Below are 12142 nucleotides of genomic sequence, written 5' to 3'. Positions count from 1 at the left end.
CGGGGCGGGCGCGGGGGCGCGGCGCGGGCGGGGATGCGCCGCGGGAACCGCCGCGGCCACCTCTGCCCCCGCTCGCCCCCAGGTGAGCGAGCGGTGCGGGGGGCGGTGCGGGGGGCAGCGGGGCTCTGGCGGCCGCGGTGCGCGGGAGAGGCCTGCGGCGTTCGCCGGGCAGCGAAACGGGTGGGTGAGCAAGGTGCAGCCGCTCCTCCTCCTCGGGCCCCTCGACCTTCACAGCCGGCTGGCTCGGGGGCGGGCGCTGCGCCGGTCCCTGCTGCCTGCGCTCTTTTTGTCCCTTCCGCCCCCTCGAAGGAAAGAGGCAGATGGGCGTAATTGTGTACCGAAGGTCAAGTATCGCTTCAAGATTGTGCCTCTGAATTATTTGCAGGTAAACTGCTGATGTTGTCGCTTAGAAGGACCCCCGTGTGCAAAAGTAGTTTTCCTAGCCATCGCGGGGGGACCTGCAAAGGCTGCCTCGGTTTCTTCGGCGTTGGGGATTAGGGATAGCTTTTGGCAGTGTTCCACTGTTAAAATGACTAAAATATTCCATTATAGCTGTTAGCAAGTTTGAGATCTTAGTGTCTGCTTTGGTTTGCAGCTGACGATTTTGAACCTTCATCTTTAGATGAGCTTATTTTCAGGTAAAATTGGGGAATAGTAGGAAATGTCCAAAAGATGCAATATTTGTTAAAGTGGGAACCCAGGCTTCATGTTCTCCCTCTCTTTGGGAGAAAGTCTCTGTGTGGACACTTTTTTCTGCCTTGCAATCTGTAACCTTATTTGAACCTTTCAGTCCTCTGAGATTAAATCGTGGGTGTAATGGTTTTTGCAATCAGGAAAGCAACAGCAAAAAGCCAAAAAAACCCCTCAAGCTAAAACAAAACCAAACAACAGTTAGGATGACCAGTTTGCCATATGTGTGTGTTTTACTGCTGTGTGTTAAACAGTTGAATGTACTGTAAGCATTGCTCTGGCTTCTGCCCGTGCTGGAACTGATCCGTGTTTAAACATTAGGGCTCTTTCGGAGTTACCATAAGAAGCTTGGAGGAGAAAGTATTGTCTCCAAGCCTAGGGACCATATTCACAAAGCTATACCTTCTCTGAGTCACTGTAACCTGTTTTAACTGAGCCAGAGCAACCTATGATGACAATAAGAAAATTATATTAAGCCATGATTATAGGTTACTTCTCTGTTTTTTCAATGAGCATCATTATAAGGGAGGAAAACCAGAATGGTAAAAATGCTAATGGAAGGCAAGAGTTTTCAGCTTTTAATGTGAGTTAGTGAGTGAAGGACCAGATGGCTGTATGAATAGATAAAATGGATAGAACTTAAATTTCCCTTGAAGTAAAACAAAAGTTTCTGTCAGTTTCTTGAATGAACTCCCACTTGCCAGCAGCTTTAGCTGCGTGATGGAGGACAGTAGTAGAAACAAGTAGGGTCTCTCTGGATCTAGTGCAAAACCAAAAAAACCTTAACCAGACAAAAATCTTCCATTCAGCACATCTCTTGTTCAGTTATGAATGAAAAGTTCATAACAGAACTTGGTACCTGTTCTAGAGCACTGGGTAGCACACCAGTATGCTGAAGAAGCATTAATGTAATTAGGCACATATGTTTATATATGTGCTGTTCCATGTTTGATATGTGAAATATCAAGTGGTTGCTGCAGCCTCTGAGCATCTGACTAGTTTAATCCAGAGCCCTGACTAATGAAGCAGTACCAGCATGTCATCTGCAAGTTCTACCATGTATATTTATGGACTTTAACTTGGCACTCAGTCGGTTTGTGGAACACAGGTGGGAGTAAGTGAATTTACGTGTACCAGAGAGCAAGATCAGATTGGAAAGATTTGCCTGGAAGTCTTGGGAACTCCTGTTGTTCCTCTCACGCCTGAGCTCCTTGATGCTTCACACATTCTGTCTCCTGTAACAGATTACCAGCTGCTTTTGTAGAAGTAATTTGATCCTAATCTTTCCATGTGCTCTGAGGATTTTATTTATGCTCTAGCCAATCTACTTTGGGATAGAATAATGAGATTAGTATCGCAGAAATTAGTTCAGGTTAAGTATTTTTACTTTAAATGTGTGCTTGATCAATACTGTTGTTTCTTACTGTTGTCATTATAATGCAGAAAAGAAAAAAATGCTACAAGTTCCCACTGTATCTGTTGTGATAGACTGCAAGCTACTTTTTTTTTTTCAAATATCTCCGTAGAAGAAATTCTCAGAATGAGTGCTGTTGAGGCAGCATCTGCTGAAAGCTGCTTTCTAAAAGCTGTACATGTTTTTCTTTGTAACAATGTCCTACGTTGCTTAAAATTTTCCTTGAGAGAGGGGAGATAATTAAGGGGGAGGGCAGTGTATGAGTTATATTTGTTTGAAATCTATTTATTTCTGCATTCCTTAAAATTTTCTTGATTTCCAGAATAGGGGTGGTTTAGTACTCCTTCTACTAGCATTTCTGGAACATGATTTGTTTTGACTTGTCTGGATGTAGTGCTTTTTGAGTGATATTCAAGTCAAAGTTGGTGGAGTGTTTCTTGTTAGTTTGCAGAAAACTATGTGTTCTTTGTTTAAAATTTTGAAAGGGTATCTTTCCCTGCGCCTCAGTAAAAATGAGTGCCTCCTCTAATAAGCCTCCAATATTAGGCTGAGCACCTAATCGGTATATTTTTGAATAACCCCATTTTAACTCTTACAAAACTCCTGTTTGGTTTCACAGAGTGCTTATTTCACAATACTTCCATATTAAAGCAAGAACAGACAGACTGGTATAACTGGTCTGTAAGCTATCGGAAGTCCTGATAACTACAATATGGAATTAGCAGCTGTGTTTTAGCCCATTGGTCAGAGAAATCTTGTTGATAGGTAGGCTGTTTTAATTAGATGTGTTTTCTTTTCTCCAGATGTACCTGGCAGTTCTGTCTCTGTAGGAAGCTTAGTGTTGCCACCAAGATCAAGGTTAAAGAGTAAATACATTTGAATTGCATGTAAAGTGACCAAAGGCATACTGGCATCTTCCCATGTGATGGTCATGTTGTTCCTGTTTCTGCTGGGAATGAGATTGTCACTTGTGTGCTGCATAAGGGCTTTGAAAAGGAACAGATTCCAGTAGTGTCTACACACCAAGTGGCTTTCAGAATTGCTATAAAAACATAGTAAGTAGAACTGCTTTCTAGTCACTAAGTGACAGCGATTGCATGTTAGTTGTAGGCAGCTCAGTTAATGTATGAAGCTACGTAATGGTGGAACTGTAAAACTGGTCTGTGATCTGCAGTGCCTGTGCTGTCAAGGTTTGTTTCTCTGGTCACATTTGTATCATTAAAACTACTTGAGCAATGCCCTTGCCACCTTGGAATGCTACACCTGTATGGAGGGCTCAATTTTGTGGATTCAGTTGTGGGATCAGTGCTACTTGGAGAGATAAAAATCTTGAGAATGAACTTCCTGTTAACATAGGCTTTCTAAGATACCAGTTGGTGTCTGATTCAAAGCCTTCCTGCTTACTCTGTGGTTTGACTGAGATAGCTGCAAGTTTACAAGCACTTATTTTACTTTGTAGTGAATAATGTGATGTCTCCTAAATAAATTTCAGGAGTTCACTGCTACTATTCTTTGTCTAAAACTGCCCTTTATCTGAACTTTGATTCATCAATATTTCTGTTTTTATTGGAGTCTATTGATTATGGTGCAAAAAGTCATGCTATATAGTCATCCTGCTTATGGTTGACCAGCTAAGAGGCTTATTGATAGTACAAACAGATTAGCTCTGAGATAATGCTTAGATGCAATTATGTTGGCAGATTTGCTTTAATAAATTGGTGAGTGGCTGTACTGCAGTTGATTCTTTGCCTTATCTTACAGTTCCTCTGGATGGGATTGTTTAACCTTGCAGTCCATTAGATGCTGAAAACCCAAATGACACTGCTGCTCCCCAGCTGTTGTATTTCCTTGGGTGCATTTTTGTTAAGTATTCTGATTAATATGTTAGAGCCCTGTTGTTTTTTACTTGCATTTATAGCAGAAGTTCAGAACATTGCAGCAGTCTGACTACTAGAAAGAAGGAAGGAAATGTGAGAAGAGCTTGGTTTAGAAGCTCTTGCAAAGTTTCATTATTGGCTTGTTTTGACATCAGACCATATTGCTGCCCAGCAGAGCAAATTTTCCCATTGCAATGGATTCCCTCTTATATCCTCTTCTGTACTGTGGTGCTGGGAGTTAAGTCCTTGTCTCAGGCAAGAACTGTTTTTAAGGTTAATTTTCAATCAGATTGTTCTCTGGGCAGCTGAGAAGCTGTTAGCAGTGAGGCAAAGGAAGCAATAGTAGTGAGTGGATGAGACTTTGGTGTCAAGAGAGAAAGTCTACAGTGAACATAAGCTGAATTTGAAACTGCTGCACTCCAAGCTCTGATATAACCAGCACTGGTTGTGTGTTGGTAGATGAGATGCTAATGCTGAGGCTGGCAATAACCTACTGCATATTTATGTGCTTATGGCGTGTCCTTGACTCCCAGCGCCTGTATGAACAGAAGAGAGAAATACTGAGTAATTGCTGTTCTTAGGCTGTACACAGACATTGTCCTTTATGATAGCAAATGCGAATATTCATAAGAATAAATCTGAATATTTTCAGTTTGGTAACTTTTGGTTCTGTCTGCGTTTCTGAGTGTTCTTACCTGAACAAGATGCCCACAAATTGAAGTCTTTATTGTGAATAACACAATCCTCAAAACTTAATATGTAAACCAGTATGATTTTAGTTTTATAATCTAAAATATTTATTTATATTTATCTACATGGTCTATATTATATATTTGGAATGGCTTTCCCTTTTTAAAACTCGTACAAAATAAGGATGGTTTTTTTTTTCCTTGTGATTTGTAACATCAACAGGTAAATGTTTTTCTTCATAGGCTGTAAGACCAGAAAGACTGTGTGATCTAGTCTGATTATCAAAAGTATGCGCTTTTTCTGTGTGTGCTTATAATCACTCTGGGGACAAATTATCCAGGTATTTTTCATTAAATGTTGCTCTTCTAGTAAAATATCCATATGAAAATAACTCATGCTTTTTTATCTTATTTTTTTCTTTTTTTAAACATTTCTTATATGATGCGTTCTGAAGGGTTTGAAAAGTAGAAGCAAGAGGTTTTATTAAGTCTTAATAAATATGCATTTGTTTTTCTCTACTGCTTTTTTTTATAAATCTCTTGTAACTTTGCAGGGGAGTCTAAAAATACCTTCAAGTTTTAATGTGTATTAAAACAGGTAAAGGATCTTTTCTTGCTTTCTTTTTGTAGACCTCTTAAGGAGATCAGTGAATGCCAGGATGAAAATGACTGGTGTAGAGCAAAAATGCAAAAAACCAGAAATACAAAGTGATTACAAGTTTATATTTCTGGAATTTTACGGGCAATGTAGACTTCATGATCCTGTGTGAAGGTAGGAGCTCTGTAGAGAGGGTGCCACTTTGTGTTTGGTGGATCAAAGTATGGTTAAGGTTGGAAGGGATTTCTGGAGGTCATCTGGTCCAACCTCCCTGCTCAAGCAGGGTCATCCTAGAGCACACTGCAAATTGCACATTTATGTGTCCCAGCAGCTTCTGAATATCTCCAAGGGTGGAAACTTCAATGCCTCCCTGGGCAACCTCTGCCAGTGCCTGATCACCCTCACAGATTAAAGGTGTTTCTGGATGTTCAGAGGGAACGGCCTGTGTTTCAGGCTGCACCCATCTCCTCTGATCCTGTCTCTTGGAATCACTGGAAAGAGCCTGGCTCTGTCCTCTGTGCACCCTCCCTGCAGGTATTTATGCACACTGATGAGATCTCCCTGATCCTTCTTGTCTCCAGGCTGATCAGTCCTAGCTCTCTCAGCCTCTTCTCATAGGAGAAATGCTCTGGTCTCCCTTCTTTATGTAAGTGGCCATTCACTGTACTCTCTCCAGTATGTCCATCTTTCTCTTGTACTGGAGAGCCCAGAACTGAACACAGTATCCAAGGTGTGGCCTCACCAGTGCCGAGTAGAGGAGAGGGATCACCTCTCATCCAGTTTCCCAGTTAAAGGAAAAAATGTATGAACCTCCTGCTCTGCTGCATAATAATTCCAGTGCTTCAAACAAAACACGGAAAAACTGCTTATCATTAATTTTCAATGAAGTTTAAAATAATGCTGAGTTGTCCCATCTTTTAATAGAAACCAAAGGTTAGGAAAATATTCATGCAGTGGAAACATTTATAGTCTAGAGGGGAAGAATGAAAACTGTGGATACATTGAATTAGTTACACGCATCTCTTTGAAGACCTTAGTTGACTGCTGTAAATTGAAATCAGTCAGTGCGCTTTTGTATTGTATGTTCACATAAATTCTAAATTTCATCCTTTGAAAGGCAGATGCTGGTAATGTCATATTGGACTCTAATTTCTTGCAAATCAGGACTCTGCATGAATTATGGTCTGACAGAAGCCATAACTTGGTGTCCTAAAGGATACTGAAGTGCAATTTTTGTTTCAAGAGAGATTTTTTAAAAGTTGCATCTATGTCTGCTGCTTGTGGGAAATGAAGACTTTTACACTTACTGTCCTCTTTAATGTTTACTAAAGTGGAGCTTTTGTTACTAACAACATAACCTGTCCCAGAAGGCCTAGTTTCACTATCAGATACTGCACATTTGCATGCTTTGCAAGGGAGCACCAGACACTCCTTTGCAGTAAGCAGAAACCTTGCAGTTCAAATCTGTGCAAACCTATTCCCCAGTGATACCTGTAAATTTAGCAGAACTGGAAGACATTGGAACAATGTCCTTAGACAGTCCTTTAAACCTGTCTTAAATAAAATTTCTTTGTAGCCACATCTGATCATACTAGCTGTTTCTGAGGAGGTATTAAGCACTGTTGTTGTAAAGTGATGAGGAGCAAATCAATCTTTCTGGTAACGTGATTTCTTGTGATAGATCTCCTGTACTCACAAATTGCACTGCCTTCAGAGAGGAATGGTAGGCTTCCATTGTATTTGGGTAATACTGGAGTAATGATCACTTCCAGAAATTTATGGAGGGGGTGTTTGCCAAGTGTTTACCAAAAACATTACCTTCTTGGAGCCTTTGGTCCTGTAATGAATTCCACAAACCTGCATGTGTGAAGGTCATAGCAAGATCAGTCCTTTATGACTGTATTTCCTGAGAGTCACGTGCTATTGTCAGGTGGTAGATGAGCATGCTACAGCTTGACCCAGTGATTTGTGACTGACCTGAGAGCCACAGATTTCCAATGTAAGGCAATCCCAACTGAAAGTGCTTTTTCTGATTGTCTGAAATGTTTATAACCTTTGATTACTTGTGTATTTGTTCACTAGAATTTTACTTGGTAACAGCTTTCTTGAAAGCTGTCTTTTGGCAAGACATCAAAAGCTGTTAGAATGAAACATCTGAGAAAGGTTAAATATTGCACTTTTCTGACAGAGTACTTTGTCCCAAAGTCCAAAAAGCTCTCTACTGTCATGCTATTGGTTGTATGTTATGCTATCACTTTTTCTGCAGAGGACATTGATTTCTCCATGACATTCACTTGTACTGCTTTTATCTACTAAATGAGATTTCATTTAGGAACTGTTTTACCTCAGGCAAATGCAACTTTCCTAAATACTTTGCCCTTTTGCATTGCAAAAGCTGCAAAACATTCAATGTGAACTTCTAATGAACTGAGTTTAAGCATTCACAGGTCATGAAAAGCAGTCTTCTCTTACTTTGCACTGGATGAAGGGGGGCAGCAAGATCAAAACATTTGACTGAGGTAATTTAGGAATTGGTGCCAGTACTAGAATTAAATCCAGTTCTTGTGAGTCTCTCTTAAAAGACTGTCAGTCTCTTGGGATCAATGGATTGGCACACTCTGTAGCTGTGTAGGACCTGACAGGGTAGAGTATGTGAAATAGGTACTGCCTCAGTAGACACATATGCTATGCCTACACCTTTTTTTCCCTACATGACTAACATTGTTAGTGTACATTATTAGTCCTCTTACAAAAGGAAAACTCCAGGTGGGCCAGAAGACTCTCCTTTCCCTGAAGAGTGTATGACTTGCTCAAGTAATTTGAGTGCGTTTTACAGAAATTTTAAAGACATGTCTGGCAGATGGGTTGTGCAGGACAAGACAGTGCTACTATTGCAATAGCTATTTTAGTGATATTTCTGTGTTCTTTTTGCCTTCAGTAAAACTGATGGACTGTTAATCTAATCCTAGGGCATTGCTTTGAAAAAGATCAGTGTTCAAAAGTGGATTCAGGGATTTCACAGGCTGGGAACAGAGCACTTCCAAGACACACAGTCATCTCACTTTGCTCACTGGTAAATGTTCAAGATAAGTCAGAATCAGTTTCTTGAGCGTGACTTAGTAACATCCGCCCTGCAAGAGTAAACACTGCACCCCTTTTGTACTATTTATCAACTTCCAGAGGACACCTGCTGTATGTTGACTTAAAGGAAAAAAATGGAAGGTTTTCTTAATGGTGTTGCTCTGTACTATTATACTGAATAGCAGGAAAGAGAGAAGGGAAATATGATTTTTGTCTTGGAAAAAAGGAATCTTTTCTGGTTTGTTCCTGGGGGTATTTCTGTCTTTAAAAAAAACAAATTTAGGCAACTCTTTTGTGGGATGATTAATGTATTAAATCTAGAAGCATTTGTGTGTAAAAGCAAAGGTCATAACTAAGTGTAATTTGAAGGTGATAAACATAGAATTAACAGTTCATGGTAGTAACTTAACTAATGAAGAGCTTCTTAGCTGTGGTGAAAAACGCAGATTGAGATCACTGCCCATTGGGTATGGATGCTGAATATGAGAATGGATTTCTTAAATTCAACATGCATGATTTTATTATGATCTTATTTCGTTCTTTGAGGGATATTTTGTATCTTATTCCTGTTCCCAAATTGTTGTTGATGAGACCTGATGACAGAAAATTTATCATAATGATAGGACCTTAAATGATACACACAGAGAAGCTGTGGATGCCCTGTTCCTGGAAGTGTTCAAGGCTTGATTGGACAGGGCTTTGAGCAACTTGGTCTAGTGAAAGGTGTCCCCACCCATTGCAATGGATTGGATTAATTGATCTTTAAAATCTCTTCCAACCCAAAGTATTTTGTGACTCTATGAAATGTGGCTGTAAATTTTTTTAATATCAAAAAGTGGTAGGAAATGCATTGTGTTGATCTATATGAGTATTTACAGTAAGAATTAAGAACTGGAATCAATTTCTTTTATTTGCTAAAGTAAAGATGATGCTTCCTTAAAAAAGTTGGAAGAACCAATGTCTCTGGGAGGAAAAAGAAGTGACAGGGATATGTGGCTTCAGTGTAAGTGTGCAGTAGGGTGAGAGTGTGCTCTCAGGACAGCCTACACTAATATTAGCTGGAGGTGATTGGGAAAGTGTTGTGCCTGAAGGCTCTTCTTTTACAGCCAGATTAACCTGGTCTCACAGTTTGCCATCTCTGGTGGGGATAGTCCTACCTTGTCACCAGCTGTGTGTTGTTCTGCTTTGTCCACAGATCTTTCATAGTGACTGTTACCCACTGGGAAATAGGTCAGGGAGGCAAATTGGAAAAACGTGGTTTGAAAAATTTGTTTTATTTCTTTGGGTTTACTTTTTTACTAGTTTATCTTCCTTAAGGAGTTAGATGAATGGTGGAGATGGCACAAAGGCAATGCAGGAATGTGCAGGCAAGGCCAATTGGTGTTTAGTTTGCTTTAGTGTATATACCACACCTTGTATTTAACATACATGCTCTGGGTTATATAGGTGCCTTTAAAAATAACAGTTAATGTTATAAAAATTGTATGATTTCTTAGTTGTGTGGGAGTTTTTGTTTTGTGGTTTGTTGGAGTCTTTTTTTGTTTTGTTTTGGGTAATTTTTATTTGTTTGTTTCTAAATGAAAGAAAGCCGCCAACATCATTTTAGTAATCTTGATTAGCAGAATTGCGTGGGGAGGATTGTTTCTGTTATCTGGTAAATTAGCACTAATTACCTTGTCAAGAAGGCTGAGAGGAAATTCCTAAATGCACCTAGGAGCAAGCCTATTGTTTTGATCCTATGACCAGCAGGAATAACTTGGAGATAAAGACATGATATAATGTTGTAGCAGAAGAAATGAGTAAGAGGAAATAGGAGGGGCTGCCTAGTCAGGAAAATGATCAGTTTGTAACATGACTTGTTACAGCAGATGTACTTCTGTGTTCTCTTCTTTGTTCCTCAGACCTTTCCTGGAGAAGGTAAGCAAGCAGCAGTTATAATGTGGGCAATGAAAGTTTTTTGGCTGTTTTTCTTAGTTACTGAACCCTTAAGACTGAACAGCTATAAAATACTTATTAAGATATCAGGAAAGCATGAACAGGGCTTCTAACACTGATGTGAATCCTACAACAGGTAATTAAATTCTCTTCTGAATGGGAACTGGTGGTTCCTGATTGTCCTGATTTCTAACTGGAAACTATTGTTTGTTTTGTGATAGAAAACATATACAGCTGTGTGCCAACTTGTAACTCCGTGTATGTGAAGTTAAGAATGGACTTTGGGAGGGACTGTTTTGGACAACGCATTGTTCAATAGTCAGTTACCACCAGAAAAGTGAAAGGGTTTTGGGATCTCAGTATATTAAGGCATTGTTTTTTCTTTAAGGGCACTGAAGACATTTGCAAGCGTCTTTTATGAATTCTGACATTTTGGCAAATCTTCTACTTTGTCTCCCTGTTTTTGTTTTGTTTGTTTGTTTGTTTTGTTGGTATTTTTAAGCATACTTTGTCTCTGGCTTTGTTTTGTATGCCAAGTATTGCGGAGTTTCCTTTATTCCTCATTTAAGAGCTCCAAGAGAGAAATTGGCAATCTCCTTTCTTTTTTTTTTTTCCTTCAAGCTTTAAGTTAATACTTTATAAAGTTCTTGGTATGAAGAGCATTTGAGAGAGAAAAATTAGCAAACAAGATTAAATAGAAATGATAAAATGCATATGAGTTCTTATTTAAGATTTAGCTCTTAAAGAAAACCCAAACCCAAATAATTACTTCATAAATTTCTTTTCTAAATATTTTTTCACAAAAGATACCAGGAAATTGCTGTGGTGGCCAAAAGAAGTTATGCTACCTAACTAAGCTAACATGTCTAACAAAAACTTCATAAAGTGCCTGCTAAAATTGACCTAAAAAAAGGCATTTCTGAACTAGAGGATCCAGTAACATTTTGGAGAATAGATTTTAATAGAAGTTGGAAACATATTTACAGATGTAAAAGCCTATCAATTATGAGAAGCAGAATACCGCCCTGTAACTTGGGAATGGTTCCTTGATTAAAGTCCAAACCATGAAGATGTGGATTATTGATTTTAAAGGGGTTGGTTGGTTGGTTACTTCTTGTATCTTTAGGGTTATCTTTGCTCCTTTGGGAATGAATTGCAGGAGACAAGAAAATGAGTGTAGATTTAGCGTAGTTTGCCATTTACACTCTAGAACAGCAAAACCATATTTGAGTCACAGGGGTTAAACATGTTGTTACTTGTTGCTTTTAGTGCAAAGATCCCCCTTAGCCTGCATGAAGTGAAAAAGGTGGAGAAGGAGAAAGGAATACAGTGATTGGGTGGATGGGTGTGTTTTGAGGGTGGGGGAGTAGAATTTGGAAGGATCTATTACATTACAAGACATGATGTTTGGTCCAGAATGGGACAGTATTTTGTCTTGGGAGCCTATATTGACCTCTGAGTTTCTTACTTTTAAATTAAAAACAGAACAAAAAAGCCTAAATCACTGCTATTGGATAAAGTATCACAACCTGGCTGAATATAGGTGCTTTGTACATTATCTCAGCTGTGGAGGTAGAAGAGTCTGGAATCCTTGACAGCGTCTGGAATCTTCGACAACCTCAAATGTGTCTTTGAAGTACAGTCTCTTGGATCTTGCACTCTGCAGTATAGGGACCATGTCAAAATGTCAGCAGCTGCTTCCACGTTTGTAGTGCTGATGATTTGACCTTCAGGTTAAGAGATCTCACTGAGGTCTGCCCACTGTATGTTTGCTTTACCCTGTCTGGAGCTTCTGGAATTGCATACTTCCAAATGACCACAAAGCAAATGAAAGCATGAAATAACTCTGTCTTCTGCA

General features: G+C 39.4%; 1 protein-coding gene across 1 annotated transcript in view; it reads left to right on the top strand.

Annotated features, from left to right (window-relative positions):
* The first annotated feature begins 155 nt into the window (after positions 1-155).
* TRAK1 (trafficking kinesin protein 1) overlaps positions 156-12142 on the top strand; it is a 128602-nt gene continuing 116615 nt past the window's right edge. Inside the window, exon 1 of the mRNA XM_027659433.1 lies at positions 156-180. The gene's annotated coding sequence lies outside the window, so the exon portion shown is untranslated. The remainder of the gene's footprint in view (positions 181-12142) is intronic.

This window comes from Corapipo altera, unplaced genomic scaffold, assembly GCF_003945725.1.
Source record: "Corapipo altera isolate COAL_440 unplaced genomic scaffold, ASM394572v1 44b, whole genome shotgun sequence".
Taxonomy (NCBI): Eukaryota; Metazoa; Chordata; class Aves; order Passeriformes; family Pipridae; genus Corapipo; species Corapipo altera.
Note: the sequence above shows the minus strand (reverse complement) of the source record. Positions and strands in the feature narration are given on the sequence as shown.